The following is a 20,428-nucleotide window of genomic DNA, read 5'->3' as shown; positions in this document are numbered from 1 at the left end:
GTGGCACACAAGGAAGATCCCTGAGGATTGGAACAGGGCCAACATTGTGCCCATCTTCAAAAAGGGGCAGAGGGAGGACCCAGGCAACTATAGGCCAATCAGCCTAACTTTCATCCCAGGGAAAATCCTGGATACTCATTAAAGAATCTATGTGCAATACTCTTGTTGAGGGTCAGATTTTGAATGACAGCCAGAATGGGTTCATCACGAGTAGCTCTTGCTTTACCAAACTCATCTCCTTCTATGAACAGGTCTCTTGCCACCTGGACATGGGAGAGAAGGTCAACATTACATACATAGACTTCCAAAAGGCTTTTGATCTAGTATCCCATGATATCCTTGTGGAAAAATTGGAAGATAGTGGGCTTAACTGCTCAAAAGTTCAGTGGGTGATAAACTGGCTGCATGGTAGCTCTCATGAATGGATCTGTGTCATCCTGGCAAGAATCAGCTAGTAGTGTCCCTCAGGGGTCCATGCTTGGACCGGTGCTTTTCAACATCTTTATCAATGATTTGGATGTGGGGATGAAAACCTCGCTGGCCAAATTTGTGGATGACACCAAGCTACAGGGGAGCACAGTCATGCCAGAAGATAGGTTGCAGATACAGTCAGACCCGGATCGCTGGAGAGTTAGGCAGACCGGAACCAGATGAAGTTCAGCACTCAATAGTGTAAGGTGCTCCATCTGGGGGCAAACAATCCCCAACATGCCTACTGACTTGGTGGCAACAATTTGACTCACACTATGACTGAAAGGGACCTAGGAGTAGTGATCGACCGTCGCATGAACATGAGCCGGCAGTGTGATGCTGTGGCCAGCAAGACAAACAACACGCTGGCATGCATTAACCATTGCATCTCATGCAAAACTAAGGAGTGATACTCCCACTGTATTTTGCATTGGTGAAACCACAGCTGGAGTATTGCATCCAGTTCTGGGCGCTGCATTTTAACAAGGATGTGGAAAAACTTGAAAGGGTCCAGAGAAGAGCTACCTGTATGATCAGACACTTGCAAGACAAGCTATATGAAGAGAGTCTGAGGGACTTGGGCCTCTTTAGCCTACAGAAGAGGAGGCTGAGAGCGGACTTGGTAGTCGCTTACCACTACCTCAGGGGAGTGTATTAAGAACTTGGTGAACAGCTGTTCACCAGGGCATCCCTGGGGAAGACCAGGAGCAATGGATACAAACTCCTGGAAGGCCGCTTCCAGCTCAATTCCAGGAAAAAACTCCTTCACAGTCCGGGTGTCCAGACTGTGGAATAAACTCCCTCCAGTGGTGGTGCAGCCACCTACCCTGGAAATCTTCAAAAGGAAACTGGACAGTCACCTCACTGGGGTCAATTGACCCCAGTTGTCTTTTTGTGCCTAGTCAGGGGGACTGGACCCGATGATCTTCAAGGTCCCTTCCAGCCCCTAACAACTTATAAATCTATGAATGTTCTGTTATGTAATAATTCATACTAGAATTCATGAATTTAAGGGGAGGGGTTATAAAAATCTTCTTATGAAAACTAGTGAGGCATTCGACTGGCAAGAAACTTCACCCTTGGGTAACAATGGAACAAGTTTTCTATATGTTCATGAAAATAATTGATGCATTCTTTCAACTCTACTTATGATGTTGCCTTTTGTATTGCAGGAGTTAGATTGAAGTTCTGTATAGTAATTCTAGTAATGTGAATTATATTTTAAAATGAGGGAAATGAACCAATGCACATTCAGATGGAAATCAGTAGTTTTTAAATGGTACTGAAATTGAATATGTCATTTTTCCTCTTTATACAAATAACTACAAAAGAAACAGCTCTTGGATCATAGAACTTTGCCAAATAGCAGCAGTTTTCATCTAAAAAGGAGTTTACTATATCTTAAAAAATATAATCCTTTTAAAGCATTTAAAAATATTTTTAAGATGCATCTACACATCACCATATGGCAATGTTTCTATGGCTCTGTGCTTTAGTACTTCCTTCTGAAAGAACTAAAGCATGGTGCTGTATGGGTAGTTACTACATTGTGTGCACAGTACATTAGCAGATTTTGCCGCTACATTGCCATAGTGGTGCACTATACCTGGGGACAGTGCCACTACGGTGATGTAGCTGATGACATGGGTAGACCCACATGATTACTATGTCGCCATAGTGCACCATACAGTGACGTAGCATATTGCTACATGACCGTAGGATGACATGTAGGCACACGCTTAGTGTGGGTATGTGATTCAGTTACTCATAATTGATTGCAAAACTCCTAACAGTTACTTTCTAGACTGTCTGTAAAGATTACTATAGTCTTTGCCATATCTCCTACTGCCCATCTCTTTTTGTCACCTTTGTAGATAACACTCATTATAAAACACATTCTCTCAACAGGTGCATTAGTGCTGTGGCATGCCAAAGACAATTCAGTTAAGACAGTCTGATATTTAGGATAATAATGCTATTTTTTATTAAAAGATTGAGCATCACCCATCTACCAGGATTCCACGTATTGTTTATCTGCCAGTCTTGCTGTTACCTATCAGTCACATATTGCTGGATGAGGAGCATTCAAACAATTTTCATCAATTACTTGTCAAGTTAGATTGTCCAGAGTTGTATTTTTGTCTTCGTTTTCTTGAAAAACATATATCAGCAAGTAAAGTTCTGGCAGTTAAAAAGCTCTCACATGTTCAAATAGTGGAAAAAATCATTTGAAAATGGTGGGGAAAATCCTACAAGAAATATGAAATTGACAAAAGGCATCCTAGCTCTGTCAACCCTTTTTACATGGTAATTTGTGTTATTACTCCCACCCAGATAGAGCAGTTTCTTAAACACATGGTACTAAAGTATCAATTAATATCTCTGGAATGGCACTAGACCAGATTCAGTTCAAAGCATCTGGAAAGCCACCAGCTCTTCTTAATGGAGGGATTCCTCTGGCATGGCAAAATCCCTAGCTGACTATTATATTTCTCACTAAGAGAAGGAGCATGCTGAGGATGAAAAAAGGCCTAGCCAGTGTTATTCTGTGCTATGGTAATTCTCACCTGGTATACAGAGGCCATTGCCAGATGAGAAAGTTTAACATTAGGTCAGCACTGGGAGTAACAAAAAATGGCCCCAGGATCTGACAGCCACAGTTGGCTTCTTTCTAGTTAGTCTGAGAACTGCTTATCAGATTTATAGTACAGCTAAGACTCTGGAATATTGTTTTGATAACTAATATATTTTGGTATTGGTGTTCTTTGGGATTATACTAAAATGCAGCAAAGGATATTGTGCTATATCCAGTGGATTTAGTAACATAGTCATGACATGTATTTCCACACCATATTTTAACAGATAAAAATCTTTTTTTATAGTACTTGCCAGTGGGTATGTTCACAGGGCTTTATATTTATATTGATTTCAGATATTCTGAACATTTTTAAAATATGAATATGAATCTCAGCCTTCTGTAAACTCTCCATGCTCCTATAAGTAGGGATGACTTTGGGGTGTGTGAATAGCTTGTTTTTGCTCAACCCAAAACTATTTATCAGAGTCATCACAGGCTTTTTCAGTGCCAGGTGTGGTGGGAGAGGTGAGTAATTATACTGACCACTGGGAACTGAGGGTGATGGGGAGAGGGAGTGACGAGGGAGAAGAATCTTAGCTCCTCGGGCTCTCTTCACTGCTCCTGCTTTAATAGCATGAGTTGGTCTGCTGTTACTGAGGTATGGACAGCAATGCCAGTGGCCCCTGCAGATGCCTTTTTCATCCACAAGCCCCCAAGGATAGGTATGACCCACCATGGCAAAGCCCACAAAGGGGAAGGGTTATCATTGCACCTCCATGTCCCCTAGCAAATACTCTGCTGGGCATGGTGATGCTCCTGCCTAGCTCCCTATGGAACTTAGGTGACCCATGGTCCAGATAAGTGCTCAGACTGCTAAGCTACTGATTTTTGTGTGTGGTTCCTTCAGTTTCTCCTACTGAAGCCCTTCCATTCTATATAAAATACTTAAATATCAACTGGGCTAGAGGAGTCAGTGTATGCCATCTCTAATTATAAATAAAGTATAGAAACCACATTGGTCTTGTGAGTCTGGTAGTTCTGGGTATCTCTCCCCAAAAAGGTTTGCCTTCAGCAGGGAGCTTTGCACATTATTTTAAATCTTGTCACAAATAAGTCTATACATATATACATCTAGAAAATAAATTATATGTTACTGACAACATTATCACTGCATTCTCTGCTACTATTTTTTTCCACATATCAGTATGTCCCCTCTTTTTCTGTTCATGAATTTCCTGTGAAAAGATTAGAAGTTTCCTTCTTTTTTAATTAAAATATCTTTGCACAGCAATTGCTATGAATAATTGTCCGCAGGTTGTGTATGTGAAATTTATTACTACAATTATTTGGTAATTGAAGTCTAATCTGTTCTGATTTGACACATAGATCACATGGGGTTAAATCTGGGGTTTGATTGGATGTTCTGTTTTCTCATGCAAATAGATATGATAAAAATCAATATTTCCTTTTGTAAGAATTCAAAAAATATGAATATGAATCTCATTTCTGCATTTAAAAAATGAAAAATAACCACTAGCAATTGTCAATTTCCTATCAATATCAAAGAAAAGTTAAAAGAAAGTAGTTATACATAATGGCTAGGGACAGAAGTCAAAGCAGTATTTATTAAATTATGTTTTGGAGGGCATTTTGCAAAATTAATTTTCTAAAACACGTATGGAAAACAAAAAATATAGGGGATGCAAAATGTGTAAGCAACGCTGCTTCAAAATTCCAGTTCTTATTTGCAATTTTTTACAGCATTTGTCATTTTGAATTTTAGTTGCAGTGTGGGTAGCTTCCAGGTTCAAAGCTGTGGCAGCTGTATATTTATCCTCAGGTCAAGTTTTGTTTCTGCAAATCTTCACATGGCTTCTGTGTGTTCTTATAACTACATCAGTAGTGTCTCATAAAGCCATTTTCCTTTTTAAATATGCAAACTTTATCAGTGATTAGTAAACATCTGTTACCAGGTCTGTTGTAGAATACTGTTTTCTCATCAAGCTAAGAAGATTGTTTTAAATCAGTTCCAATAGCTCAAACTATTAGCAATATAGGGAATTAAAAAAAAGTCTGATTTATTTGTTTATATGTTGGTTTTTTATCATATTTTAAAACCTGCACATATTGGGCTGGACCTACAGGGGATGTACACTGTTGTAGATATGAAGACTTCAGAGGAACTATCCTGATTTACACAATTGAAAATCTGGCCTCTTATCTTTCAAAGGCAAGAAATATTTTCATTTTTCAGCTAACTTCTGCCCTGATATCTCGGACACATACATTAAATGGAGAGACAGACCGACAGATATATAGAAAATACTTTCAAAAGTCTTCTGAATAGAAGCTGATAACCACAAGAAAAAACTTAGGGCCAGATTCAGCAAATAGAGTCTGGCTGCTTTGTGTGGCTCTGGTAATATACATCAGCAATAAACTCAGATTAATTGAGCAATTAAAATAGGTTTATAGCTGTAAAACAGTGAACCTGGTCTCTACAATTACAACATTTCAGGTTTTGAAGTGAACCATATGGCAATAAATGCTCAGATACTTAGATTCTTTGTAGCATAACAGACATGACAGCTGTATCTGGTATCATCCTGCTCTGCTGAGGTAATTAGAGGCCCCAATTCAGCAAAGCATTTAAGCACAGATTTAAGGCCCAGTGAAGTACTTTCTTGAATTGTAGGTACAGTAATACATTCACCACAAAATCTCTCATCCTACAGTGAAATCTGCGCAAGTGAATGCTTTTAATAGACAGGAGCCCCACTAAAGTCTGTTTAGATACTATGATATCCATCTGTTTACATATCACTATATCAAAATAAACCCCTAATCCCAGAGAGAGATCCATAGGCAGGGACATGGGGTCTAACTGAAGTGCACAAGTTAAGTGGAAAAGGACTAATGCACATTTCTTTCCTGTGTGGAAATCAATGACATCCCATGCAGAACAAAGTACTCATGCCTGAAGATGCTTTTTAAATACCATGTCCTTTTTATGTCATACTTTGGAATGAGTTATCCTTTCTCTCATAAGTGAAAAGTCCTATTAAAACTTGCTGTTTAACATAAAACTTAGAAAGAAATATATATATTTTAAAAACATTGGGTACCTAGGCTAAGTACAGACAGTCAGAAAGCCTGAGGCTGAATTGATTCAGTCTTTGCAGGTTAGTCTAAACTACACAGATTAAATTGAAAGAGAGTGAACAGACATTTACCTTTGATTCAGGAAATGTAGCCACATGCCTGCAGTGGCTCAGGCCAGAAGCCGGGGTGGGGGGAGGCGGCCCTAGACCAGCATGGATTATGTGTTCAGTTTCTCTTCCTGTTGCCCCCAAGGTTTCTGGGATTTGCAGTCCAAAATCCCATCAGTGGGACTCTGCAAAGTTGCTCTTCCTGCTTCCAGGTGCTTCTGGGATTTGTAGCCCACAGTCGCAGCCCACAGTAAGTTTGAGCAGAGGAACAGGTGTTTAATCCCCCTCCCTGGCTCTAGACCACAGTTTGGGTTTTCCAGAGGTGAAAGGCAGTCCCCTACTTCCTGCAGACCAGGCTGTATTCTCAGCTGGGTTCTCCCTCACCAGGCCCTTGTCAGCCAGCCCTCACTGCTCCAGCTAGAAAGCAGAGGGGCAGGGCCAGCCCTGGTCTCTGGAGCAGATAGTACAGCCCATCCCAGGGCTGTAAAGCATGCCAAGATGCTAGGGGACTGTGATTTAACTTGAATCAGGAAGGGGTCTGGGACAGAAGTTTCATAAACCTGTTTGTCCCAAATCAGTTCATTCTGATACTACATTCAACCAGGTTTATCTTAAACCAGTTTCAGCCATTTGTGTCATTCAGCATATGTACACTGAGCTTCTGTTCTGTTACAGGTTTAAACCAGTTTCACATCACTTAAACTGGTTTATGTGTAACTTCTGTCCCTAGCCATTATGTATAACTACTTTCTTCTTTTAACTTTTCTTTGATATTGATAGGAAATTGACAATTGCTAGTGGTTATTTTTCATTTTTCAAATTCAGAAACAGGGTGATTTACAATAAATTGTACAAAGGTAAACAAGTACTATGACAAAAATATGGAATCAGAAAATTATTCTATTTTCTAAGGTCATAGAAGAATACAAAAGTAGGGCTGGGAGGAACTTCAGGGCCTCTCATCAAGTCAGCACATGACTCATCAAGTCAGAACCTTCCTATTTAAATAATCCTATACACATGTTGGCTTAACCTATTCTTAAAACTAGACAAACAAACCTGTCATACAAGTACCAGGCTCAAAAACACCAAGAACACTGTAATCTGCCACAGGTAAAGGAGGGGGATGAGGGCATTGTAGGTACAGACATTATACTTTTACTAGTATAAGTGATCAGAAACTGGTCTATACCTATAACAGAACAGAAGTTTGGTGCACAGACTGGTTTAAAAATGGCATAACCTGGTCTAATATTTGCCTCCTCCACACCAAAGGGTGAATGTGTTACTGATCTAAAATATGCCACTTACCAAAAACTGTATAATTTAGATCTACCATGCATCCACCTTGGCCTTTTTTAATGTCTGTACCTAGTCTCAATGTTCTGCCAGCTAAAATATATTTAAGGAATCCAAGGAAGATGAATGCTTCCTTAATATAAGTTAATCCAACTTTATCATTAAATAGGAAAGCAACACTTAGGCATCTAAAGTTAGTCAAGATGTGAAGGTAAGCAATGCTATGCAAGTCACAGAAAAACTGGATGCATCTACATGAGCAACGGATTGTGTAGTTGTTACTGTGCAGTCATTTTGTACTTGAATAAGCAAGTACTAAATGACTGTATGGTAACCAGCGTTACTGCACAGTAGCATCCCTGTGCACAGTAGCATCCCTGTGCACAGTTATTGCACAGTAGCATCCCTGCACAGTTTTTTTTGATGCTACTGTGTAGTAACAATGAGCTACTGTGCAGTAACTTGTTGCTACTGTGCAGTAGCATCTCATGTAGATGTGCCCACTGAGCAGGAGGGCCCTCCCACCTTTGAACCCAATAGATAGAGCACTTGTACAGGGTGCAGGAAACTCAACTCCTGGCCCACTGCTAAGTGAAAGAAGGTTGAATCTACATGCCCCACTCCCATTTAATCCAGTGACTATCAAATGCAAAATCCAGAGACAACCTTTGAAACAGAAGTAAGGGCCAGGACCCAAGGCACTTAATGACTTTCTAATGTAAAATGTTTAAACTGTGGAGAAAGGTAGCTCCAGATTTTTGGATCACATTTCTGTGGTCCATACATGTACTATTTAGGGAGTTTAGGCAACCTGGGTTTCAGCCTGAAAAGTTAGGCATCACAGCACTTCAAATATAGGCATTTGTGACAGAGTGGCTGGGGGTGAAGAGAAAAGAACCCCACCTGAACACTCCCCTTCACCTGTAAGGGGTCCCGGATCATCCAGGATGACGCGGTATTCTGGGAGCAGGGCTAACCGGACTGGCACCGGTCCCCACTTCCAGCTGCACCAGAGAGAATGACCTGGATGGGAACTGGGGATGGGGATGTTTGCTGCTGGTGGGGATGTTTACAGGGGGTGGGGATGTTGGCAGAGGCAGTCCCCGATTGGTAGTGGGGATCAGATGGACTCTTTAAGAAGCCCCAGAAGTTGAGCCATGGGGAGAGACAGGCAGCAGCATATGAGGAATGATGGGTGGGTAAGGAGCAGCTCAGCTGCTCACCTTTCATTGTACTAATCCATAATGGACTGCTAGGTATCCTCAGGGCAAAACCAGGAGCCTTCGACCAGACAGTTGGGCACGTGTGATACTTTATGCAAGGTAAAGTATGTGACTCTTTGACAAGGAGTAAGGGTCTGTGAAGCAATATTCACACAGATGTTGAGGTGGGAGTGTAGGGGTTGGAGGAGCTCCCATTGTGGCCCCTAAGGCCCAATACCTGACCCAGTCAGCAGTATCAGAGATGAGCAGCTCACATGTGTTCCCCATTTTAAGAAGACAGGAATAATCCCTGGATGAACCATCACCTCCTAAATAAGTATTACACCAAAGTTGTGGCAGGTGAGACTGTGAGGACTGGGAATACCCAGTGAGTGTGAGAACAGCTGGAGACTATATCATGCAGACACAGCTACATTAGACCACTGAGACATCTTCCTTTTTTAAAGAAGGAAGCTGAAGATGGCTTGTTGACAGCATTCAAGTCTTTTATTGGAGATATTTTTTTGTCCTTACAATAATTTTAGCAAATGTTTATCCTTAAAAATGCTTTAGCGCTACAGATTCAGGAATTTGGTTTTGGTGCATATGTCTCTAAGACAAGACTATATTTGTGGGTGTTTTCATGCTTTTTTTACCCATGTTAAGTGTGTGTATGCATGAAGTGCATGGAACAACAAAAGTACTATGTGCTCTGTTCAACTTACAAAGATGACCTAAAAAATGAGTGTATGTTATGAACTCACAAAACCTATTTATTCATAAATCCAGAACTTGTTTCCTAATAACTGTCAAGTTTTCATTTTAAAAACAATTAGTCTAAGGCCACACATTTGCCAAAAATTATACATGGTTTAAACTTTAAGCATGTTAATGTTTCCATCTCTTTAAAAACACTTTGCAAATTAGTTTGGATTGTTCATCCTTCTCTATTAGCTGCATAAGATTGTCCACCTTTATAGGATTATTTAGCTAAAATATTGAGAACAATTGCTTGCCTGTTTTTTAAAAAAAATAACCTCTTCAACATTTTTTATGGACCATCCCCTGCAGTGTTAGAAAAAGCCTGTTATCTATCCCTTCATTCTAGCAATACTGTGACCTTCTGTTAACACACCACAAGTTCCCCTTCCCCACTGTATGAATTTTTCTTAGGGTTATGTCAGGTCATATGGCTCCTTCTGAAGATATGATTATTGATCCATAGATTGTCTAGCAGGAGAAGTTGTAAGAGTGGAACAAATCAAGTGTATCATTCTCCTACCCCATAGATGAAGGTCATCACCTCTGTGACACGCCTAGTCGTCAGATGGGAGTCTCCAAGTACTCCATTAGCAGTCTCGGTAGTTTGGTCTCCACAGTCCCTTGCACTGTGCTGGCAGAAAACTCCACAGAAATAATTAACTACACTGTTGTTTGGAGAGTTCCCTCACATGCCTTTCATCTGAATGCTTAGGCTGAGCAGTACTAGATATATTTTTGTGTTGATATTTCACTGTAAAGTTACTTTAAAATGTGCAGCCTAAGATCTTTCAAACTGTCATTGAAGGTCAGTTTGATCACTCCATTACGAAAGAAAGAATGAAATGAACAATGCCAATTACAAATCATAATCAGGATTCATCATAGAGTAGTTTGCATTTTTGAACGTCAGTTTGCTTACAGGCTTTATTTAAGTGTATGGGTTTACACACTGGCTTGTGCATCATGTACCTACTTCACAATAACATTTCCAGGTGCAAATTAAGATAAAGGTAACTAATTAGGTATGTGCCTATTTTCATGAAATTAATGAAGCATCATTAGAGTTTTTAATATTTGCAGCCTGGATGCTTTCATGTGACATTTATACTGAACTTTATACTTTCAGAAATAATTTTCATGTGAATTTTAAAAAGAAAAATGAAATGTCAGTAGAAAAGTACTCCCTCACAACTGTTGCCATTGCTGAAAATCTGTTTTTTTAGCAATGCCAAACTAACTTGGGCTATATAATGATGTCATCTTGAACTGATTCATATTTGGATGGGAGAACTGCAGGAAAAACTCTGATAGCATAGAAATTGTATTTCATCGTATATCATTGCATCACATTCCTCTTGCTGAATCAGTGCCCCAGGATTGAATTAAGAACTGTAGATATGTCAGTGCTGCTTTTTTTTTCATCAGATGTAAAACTAACATCATAATTATATTTCTCACAAGGGAATAGGTGCTACCTTTGATATTATGACCAAGTGTTAGTATGCATTAGTACATTCTACCTACCTGTTTCTGTCTCAAATCGTAATTGGAGGTGAAGTGTCATTTATGAAAGGAAATAAGCTATTGCATAAAATGGCTTTTGAACATCTGCTATAAACCACACCAGAAGTAGATGCATATCAATGCAGACTGAACTGAATCTAATGTAAATAATTAATGATTTTCATTTATATACTTTATCTTTTGGGAAGACTTGGAGAGGATTAGGCTGGGAAGCAACATAATATTTTTTGTATGGTACATATACTGATAACAGATAGAAAAATACCTAACACTTAGACAGAACTTCTTTTCACTAATCTCATTGTCTCATCCCTAGAGGACAACATTCAGCGATAAAATGTTCTAGGTAATAAATATATGCCAATCATTTTTGAAGTTATGAATAGCACTTGCTCACTTTATTCAACCTTTCCTTCTACCCATATAGCCTTGAGCTCTAAAAGCACTATGAACCAGTTAGATATAACATATGTTGTCTTTACTGATTTGGGAATATGTTAATGTATCAAACAATAATGAACAACTGTTTTCATCCATTAACTCCATAGAATGCATGATGTTATAGCACTTAGCTATTATCATTTATACCACGATGATGTTGTGTTGTGTTAAAAAATTATCACTCAGCCTCAGAAAATTATTAAAAATGAGGTTTAAAAATAAATAAATAAATAAATTTGAGACTTCATTTTGTTTTGGGTATTTATAGGTTGTTTTTGAGTTTTTATTTTTAAAGAATAGATGCTGAACAGTTGCCCTAATCACTAGATTCCAGAAGCTTAGGCTGCAAGGAAAAAAAAAATAGCAAGCATGGCAGATTTACGATAAACTTGTAAAAGCTGAAAATGCTGTATTGTATTATATTCTGGTTGTTGTGAACACTGGTACTTAACTGTGTTTTTTATTATTTATAATTATTTCTGCAACCCATACCTGTTGACATTCTAATTTATTCTTAGGACAATTATATATCCTACAAAATTTACACTTATTATTTCCAGAAAAAAGTAATTACCATATTTCTAAACTGGAGTGCAATGCAAAACCTGTTTCTTTCAAAAGGCTGCATGATGCTTTCTTATTTTTGTACATTTATTTTCACATGGGTGATTATTATCTTTTTTAAGAACGTAAGGAGTGTTCTTACTGAGTGGAGGCCTCAAAATATTCATCAGAACTTTTGGATATAAAATAATAAAATCATATCAGTGCTTTCTGGTGAATAGGAAAGAGGATGAATACAATTTGTGCAGAACATTTAAAATTAAATTCTGAAAAAAAGCAAAAATGTTCATCTTGTGGTTTCATTAAAAAACATCACAACAAACCTAGAATATTCATCAAAGTTTGCAATTTTTTTCAGCAACCCTAGAGTCAGCACAAATACACCTTGAACCTGGAACTGTTACCTTTGCCTTTTGCTATCTTGAAAAATTGGAGTAACCTTAACCAAACACTTTTGGTGTCATAGACAAAAATAATTCTGGAAAGGTTTAACCCATTAAAGAATGAAGGTGGAAGAGCAGGCCAGTTGGATTCTTCCTAGCTCCTAGAAATAGTGGATTGGCTGGCTGGATGCTTATCTTCAGATTTTAATATGTCAAGTTCCAAGAAGGGATGTTCTATGGGTAGGCAGCAAGCTCCATACCTTGAGTTAGTTCAGGTGTGGGCAAAATGGTGGATCTAGCTGGCAGCTCCATTTCCCAGCAGCCCTTGCCTGCATGGCTGGGACCCCAGCCACAGCTGTGCTGTAATAGTGCAAGGGTGGGGTTGCCATTGAGACTGGCCTCAGCTGTGCTGGTAGGGTGTACAGCAGGGCAGAGCAGGGGGTGCTCCGGACCTGCTGGGATCTTGTGGCAGAGGCAGCTTGGTTCAGGACCAGGGTGGAGCTGCTATCTGCAGCCTGCATGCTTTGGGCAAGGGTATGCAGGCAGCAGATCGTGGTTCTGCCCCAGCTCCTTGCATGCAGTAGTGACAGCCTGGTCTGAAACAGGGGTGCAGCCATGATCCACTCTCTGCATGTCCCTGTCCAGAGCATGCAGGCTGCGGATCACAGCTCTGCCCCGGCTCCTTGCAGCAATGAGAGCCTGGTCCTGAGCTGGGGCAGAGCTGCGATCCACTGCCTGCATGCCCCTGCCCGTAGCATGCAGGAGGCAGATCGCAGCTCTGCCCTAGCCCCAGACCAAGATGCCTCCACTGCAAGACCCCAGCAGTTCCAGAACAGCTCCCTGCTCTGCTTTGCCCTGCACCCTGCCAGCATGGCCAGGACTGGTCACCATGGTAACCCCAGCTGTGTGCTATCACAACCTAGCTGTGGCTGGTGTCTCCATGGAGACCAACTCCAGCCATGCAGGGAGGGGCTGCTGGAAAATGGAGTCCACTGCCAGCTGGAATGGCCCGTGGGCCAGACTTTGTACACCCCTGAGCTAGATAGTTGTGGGTATCTCCCTATTCTCAACTTTTATATTTAATCTTGGGAATAAAATATCAAGAGTGGCACCTCATTATTACATAACTCCAGAGCCACAATTCATTGTTATCAGAGTGCATTTTAGATTTGTTGCCTCATAAAGATTCTGGTAATATGACACAGGTTGTAGCTCACAGCCTTGGGATAAAGGAAAGGTAAGGCAGGAGGCCATCTAAGCCAAGGGCAGGCAATTATTTCAGATGGAGGGCTGCTTGATGAGTTTTGGTGAGCTGTTGAGGGCCGCATGGGTAGTCCCACCCCTTGACAGTTGTCCCACCCTGTTATCACCATCTTGGGACAGGAAGTCCCATCCCTAACCCCCTAGAAATACTCCTTTTGACAGTGGGGCTTGCCATCTTAAAACCAGAAAAGAAACCCAAATCATACACCAACAGTCAAACACCTACTATAACATATTTTAATTTTATTATGAAAAGTATTTTTGTCATGATTTGTGTGGATGGGTATGTGCGGTAGGATGTGGATGTGTGTAGGGCGGATTGTGAAGGGATGTGTCTGTGTGGGGGGGCAATAGGGTATGTTGGGTGGTTGTGTATATGTGGGGGCTTTTATGGGCAGGATGTGGATGTGTGAGGGAGGGTGGAAGGGTGTGGGAACCCCCCTCATTGTCCCCCATGATGCAGCAGCAGGTGAGGTGCTCAGGGAGCAGATGCCCACTGGGTGCTCCACCCAGTTCTACACATCACAGTGAGGGGAGCAACTTAGGCTGGGCTGTCTGTATTGTTGGCACTCCCTACCGCATGCATACAGCCCCTGCACTGCCAGGCATGGAAGGGATGCCCCACATGCTGGATCCAGCTGCCTTCCTTGCTGGGGCTGCTCAGCACAGGAGAGAAGCCTCCGGCATTGGAGCTGGCTGCCTTCCCCACCAAGGCTGTGCTGCAGGGGAGGGAAGCCTGGGGGGCGGGGAAGGCAGCTGGCCCCAGTTCCTGGGGCTCCCCTCCTATGATGTGGGAGCGAAGGGGCGGTGGTCCCCACACCCTTCACCCTCCTTCACACCCACACCCTGCCCACCTGAACTCCTCACTGTTGCTGCCTCCCTGGGTGCAAGCTCTGCACTGCCACCAGCCCCATGCTTCATGCTCCCAGCCAGGTGCAGCCCCAACCCTGCTGCTTCCCTCCCTGATGTCTGGAACCAGCAGAAGACCAGGGAAGCAGAACAGGTCATTTGGGAGTGCAGTAATGGCAGCAGCAGCCCTAGGCAGAAGCTGCATGCTGACTGGGTCAGGCCCTTCTGTCCACAAGAGTGGGAACAAGGCAATAGGGTATGTTTGGGGCTCTATGTACACATGGGCACCTTGCTCCCACCCTTGTGGGTGGAAGGGCTGGGAGGGGCACAATTTGTTGGTGGGCACCGTGGGCTGCATGAAAGTGCTTGGCGGGCCGGATTCAGCCTGCAGGCCGTATGTTGCCCACCTCTGGTCTTAGCACATGGCCGTAAGAAATTGGACCTATAGGTAATGGGACCTGAAGCTGGTTCAGAGCTTTGGGTAGAAATAATACAACTGTAATTGTTTGGATCCAAGAGGACCTCTGAGTTTTGCAGGAGACTCAGGATATAGAAGACCTGTATTCAAGAGAGTCTGCATATGGATTGCCCCTACATCACAAAGGCTGGGAACTAGGAAATAGCAGGGCTTACAGGTTGGCAGTGCAGCAGCATCAAGCAGCTTGCTAAGGCACTCAGTGGGCAAGAAACTGAAACCTGCCTGGTTACCTGTAGAATTGCGTTAAAAGTTAACTAACTGTGCACAATGTTTTAATTTACGTGAATGAACAGAAAGAGAGAAAGCCCCACTCCCCCCATGCCCCTCCAACCATCTCCTTCCTCCCAAAACTCTTGATGTTGCTTGGCAATTGCAAAGGGGTGAAGAACTCTAACGTTATTCATAAGTCTTTATTCATAATTTTACAGTAATGTAAAATTAGTGTAGTCAGTTCTGCTGTTCCCACTCCATGCCCTCTTTCTTTGCTACCACTTAATCTCTACTCCCAGGCATAGAAGGTATTTCTGGGCAGAATGAGGGCATCCATCAGAACCAGGATGAGACAGAGTTTCTCCAAATCATGCTGGAGACAATTTAGACTTTGATTAGAATCTTCCCCATCTTCCCTCTACCCTGGGCACATTTACAGGAGATGCTGACTGTCCAGTATCTTAATAATACTGTGCAGTAGTGCATCACAGCAAAAACAATGCTAATACGTTACTGCACAGTATTATTACACTACTGCACAGTAGCGTCACTTAAAAGACGTGTGCTAGTGCTACTGTGCAGTAACTCTGGTTACTGCACATTTATTTAGTACTTGTTTATTGAGTATGTCTCATGTAGACAAACCCCCTGACATTTGTTCTGAGCATGTCAGTCGAACCCACAAATTTGGCTCATAATTCCAACTCATTTCTTGCAATCTCATGAATCTCTTGATTCAACCAAGAATATTTTCTTCAAAATGTCAAAACTTTTATGGGTTTTCACAAGGGATGCAGCTCACATTCCTCTGTCTTAGGTTGGGGGAGCGGAGAGGGACGGGATGGGGCAACACTGGATGTGACTGCTCCCTATTTAATTCACTCAATTTCCTTTTGAGAGAGCAAGAAACTACCCAAAAATTACAACTTGGCATAAATAAATGTAGCTGAACCATTTTATAAGACACCGTGAGGGTAATAGATAAATTATATTTAGGCTCTTGCTCTCCCTCCAGTTCTCTTTCACTCCCTTTCAGTGTGTGTGTGTGTGTGTGTATGTGTATGTGTGTGTTTGTGTGTGTGTGTGTGTGAGGATTAACAAATATATATAATAACAAGCATACTTATATATGTATTAATATTGCACTGTTATCTCCCAAGCTCAAATTCAATACATGTCTGGATTTAAAATTAGGCATTAATTCATGAAAAAGTACTACATGAATTTACAGGCAATATAAAGTTAGAATTTTGAGAATATGAGCAATGCAATAGGAATAATTTAGTCAAAAGGTTCTCCCTGGAAACACAGCAATCACTTGGATTTCTCTAGGCTAGGATATTTGTTATCTCCTTGAATGATCATAGCGATGGGTTATAGTAACATAACAGTGAGTTAGCCGAGGCTTTTCTAATGATGCTAATACTATCTCAGTGCTTGCAAAACTGCAAAACAATTATTATTTTTTCCTAACTAGTTGAAAATTGAAAAATGCCCTGGAAATGCCAGTAGAAGTGGAAGTTCTTTTCTTAAACTGTACTTTGGAAAGCTAACATATTTTTCAGATCCTTCCAAAATCTACAACGTACAATTCTAATCAGATTTGCTGACTTTTCAAACTAAAACATTTTCCTTGAAAGGTGAACATAAACTGCTTTGTAATTTAAGATTCTGGATGATATCATTAGGCCCAATAACATCTGTGATTTCTTCAGGGAGGTTTTAATCAGTTTGTTGTGACATGGTACCAGGAACTCAATTGAGATTGATCACCGGTGCTCCAAAATTGGCCGTAAGGGAGCCTAAGCAAATATTTTCAGCAATGCCTCTGAGCTGCAGAATCCTAGACAATGAGAGGTATCTGAAGCTGGAAGAAATACCACCAGATTACAAGGATATGTCCCAACTATTGCTGCTTTTAGCACTATCATTGGGTCTAGTCCTATGTAGTTATTCTATGCAGTAGTTCTTGAGTAAATGAATTTGTGGTCCCTCTTCTGAGTAGAGAGAAGAACATAGAAGCTAAAGATACTTCCAATGATATAGGCCAAAACTAGAAATGGATTTAATGGAATTAATATATATATATTTTCATTTACAAATATGATTTCTGCAATTCCCAAACTTTTTCCTTCTTTCACATATTTAAAGGTCAGAAGGAATCATTACAAACATCTACTTGGAACAGCACAAGTGATAGAACTTCATCAGGTGATAACAGCCTCAAGCTAAGTAACATCTGATTGACCTGTACTATATCTTTTAGAATGTCATCCAAATATAAAGGCATCAAATGAGTCAAAATCAACCATAGGGGCCTGGTGGCAAAATTGTAAGTACAAGCCTGCAGATTTTTGCAAAAAACAACTCCAAGTAAGTCCAACTGCTTATACGTACCTGATCATTTGGGCTGTAGAGTCAGACAGATGAATGTGATCTTAGTGACATTTTTCTCTCGTGTGCTGTTCACTGTAGAAACTGGTGATCCCTAACTCTATTAACCTTGGGTGAATGCTTGATCTTAACTTTCAGAATTTTTCTATTTATACCTACTATATCATACTGGGAAATCAAAATGATTTCTTTTTTATAATGACTGAAGTCCAGTGTTGTCAACCAAGAATTTTTTTAAACTGACAATCTGCAAATTTTTTACTGATAAAATTACTGATAAAAATGTCTTGGGTTGGTAACCTGGTGTGATTGCATCAATGGCTTTATACCCTGCTGCCCCCACAAAAGAGATTCCCTACTTGTTCCATACCCTGACCCCCGTAACTGGACCTGTGCTATGCTGCCCTCCCCAGCCCATACCTTCACCAGCCTGCTCCTCCTGTCCTGGCATGGACTCTTACCCATTGCCTTTTCCCCTTCCAGCCTGCAGCCTTGTCCCAGCTGTACTGTCCCCCTTCCCATACCTTTGAAGCAAACAACTCTTAGATACAGGGGATGACCAAAGGGATCCAGTGGCAGCACATGGCTAGGAAGGGGGAGGGAATCTATGCTGGCTTAGGTGAGCCACAAAGCCCTGACATAGCTTCTTGCAGAATGCTGTTCCTCCATTCAGACAGCTGGTGGCATTGCTGTGCTCTATCTTTCTTTCAACAATGCCTCCAACATTTTTCCTGTGACAGAGCTGAAATCTCCGTTGTCTTTGTGTTTTTATGGATGGGAAAATGTTTTTATGGATTTTTACCAGCTGGCATTTTTAGGGTGTTTTTTTAATGGAGTATCCTTAAATTTACAGACAGTTAACAATACTACTCAAGTCCTTACCTAAAAGTCACTGCTTTCCAAAATACAATCACCAATCTGTATCTGTTCTCCATATTTTTGGTTCCCCCTTTCCATGGGGGTGGAAAATTCCATAAAAAGGTGAGGAACACAGTAAAGGAACACAAATGGAACTGACGTTTTTGGGGCGGGGGGAATCAAAAATCTGTACATTTTCCAATTAAGTGAATTTTGTGTCATTTGAGGCACAACTTTTGTTATTTTAAGGCCAGATTTTGTCAAATAGTCATGATTGAAAGCAGCCTTTTGATTTCCAGGATGAAATAATACAAATAAGGTTTTTGTTTTTGTTCCCCAACCTGCCCATTATGTAGATAGGAGTAGAGGGGAGGATAATTCCATTTTTCAGCAACATCTCAGGTTCAACATCCATTTTGTTCTGAACTGAGACAAAGCCAAAACAGTTAAACTTTTTCAGAACTGTGCCAAAATGTATAATCAGGATAATAGCTGTGTATATCCCAGTAGTTAGGAGATGTAGGCAATCAATGCTAAAATGCCTCATTTGGAGCAGAATTATCCTATCTCAGATCATTCTCAGTTAAGTAACATGGGGACTTGTGCCTGAGCCACCCATATCCCAAACATTCAGAAAAAAATTGAGGGGGAAATGTTTCATGTTCACAAAGCTTTTCAGCTTGGATGAAGCAGCATATTTTGGTGCCATCAATTTCTAATGAGAATAATCCATTCATCTCCAATTGGAAGAGGATATTTTTTTTTCTGGCTTCCAGGCTGGTAACTAGAAGCATGGATGAAATCTTGGGTCAAAACTGAAGCTGATATCACATGCATAGCTGTCAGAGTCAGACCAGGAGAGGAGAATATATAGTTTACTATTTATGCATATTTGATATCACTATTACTAGTTGGAAGGAGAACAAGCAACAATGGAGTCAAGCCAGGAATCTGCTTAGGAGGCTAAAATAACTATTCTTTGCTTTCCTTCCTTTGAAAGGAATCAACATATTATATTCTGAAGCTTTAGTAATAAAAAAACTCTAGAAGTATCTATATAAAAAGACAGAAAAAAACAAAAAGAGGAGAAAAACAGAGTAGGATTATTGAGCTAATCAAATAGTCCAGCAAAGACAAGGAAAGAGTATAGAAGAATTTGGTTAGACTGAGAAAGATAAGAAACCAAGAAGATGGGAAAGGACATAAAATGTGTTGCAAAATTTTTAATTTACTCATTAAGTGTTAATATGAATTGATCCAAATCTTGCTTGCCTTTTAGCCATAAAAGTGCTACTTATTCACCTGAAAGGGAGTTGGATTTAGGTCTTAGTTTTTAAAGAATTTCAAAATCCTTTGAGAAGAAAGGAGATGTCAGTGTCTTTGTATTGCTATTTATTTACTTGGAACGTGGAGTGAGGCAGATACTTTCTAAAAATTTGATCACTGAATTGTAATAAGTGTTTCTATGAAAGGCATGAAAGATATGAGAGTGGTTGATATGAAGGAGTCGGGATAGGCCACCTGAAAAAAAGAGTCTGTTATTGAACCTGGATGAAACTGAAAAGAAAATACAAGTAATTTATGGACAACCCAGGTAACTTAGAGACTACATTTCTGGGGTAAAAACATGGGAGCCAAAAAGACAGTGGGAAACAGATGATGATGTGACTTCTAATAAAAGGAAGAGGTATAAAAAAAAGAGCAGGAAGGAAAGGGAGAGTGAAAAATATGAGATGAAATGTTTGTACCATCTAGCAGCTTATAGAAAGCATGGCAATAGGAGAAAGGACATAGAAACTGAGGCTGACGGAGAGGGGAAATAGAAAAAGTTAGTTCCTGGCAAAAGAGAGAGAAACTAAGACTGATTAAGAGTGAACTGGCAGATGAAGAAAGTCCATAGATTTGTAGCAACCAGCAGGGTCTGCTGCCTGGAATTACAGATA

General features: G+C 40.6%; 1 long non-coding RNA gene across 1 annotated transcript in view; it reads right to left on the bottom strand.

Annotated features, from left to right (window-relative positions):
- The window catches only part of LOC109286385 (uncharacterized), a 30,306-nt gene extending 23,829 nt beyond the window's left edge, over nt 1–6,477 (bottom strand). The window contains exon 1 of the long non-coding RNA XR_009460441.1: nt 6,283–6,477. This is a non-coding gene — a long non-coding RNA (uncharacterized LOC109286385). The remainder of the gene's footprint in view (nt 1–6,282) is intronic.
- Nucleotides 6,478–20,428: the final 13,951 nt, after the last annotated feature.

Source organism: Alligator mississippiensis, chromosome 1, assembly GCF_030867095.1.
Source record: "Alligator mississippiensis isolate rAllMis1 chromosome 1, rAllMis1, whole genome shotgun sequence".
NCBI classification, from domain to species: Eukaryota; Metazoa; Chordata; order Crocodylia; family Alligatoridae; genus Alligator; species Alligator mississippiensis.
The sequence above is the reverse complement of the archived record's forward strand: the minus strand, read 5'-3'. Positions and strand labels throughout refer to the sequence as shown.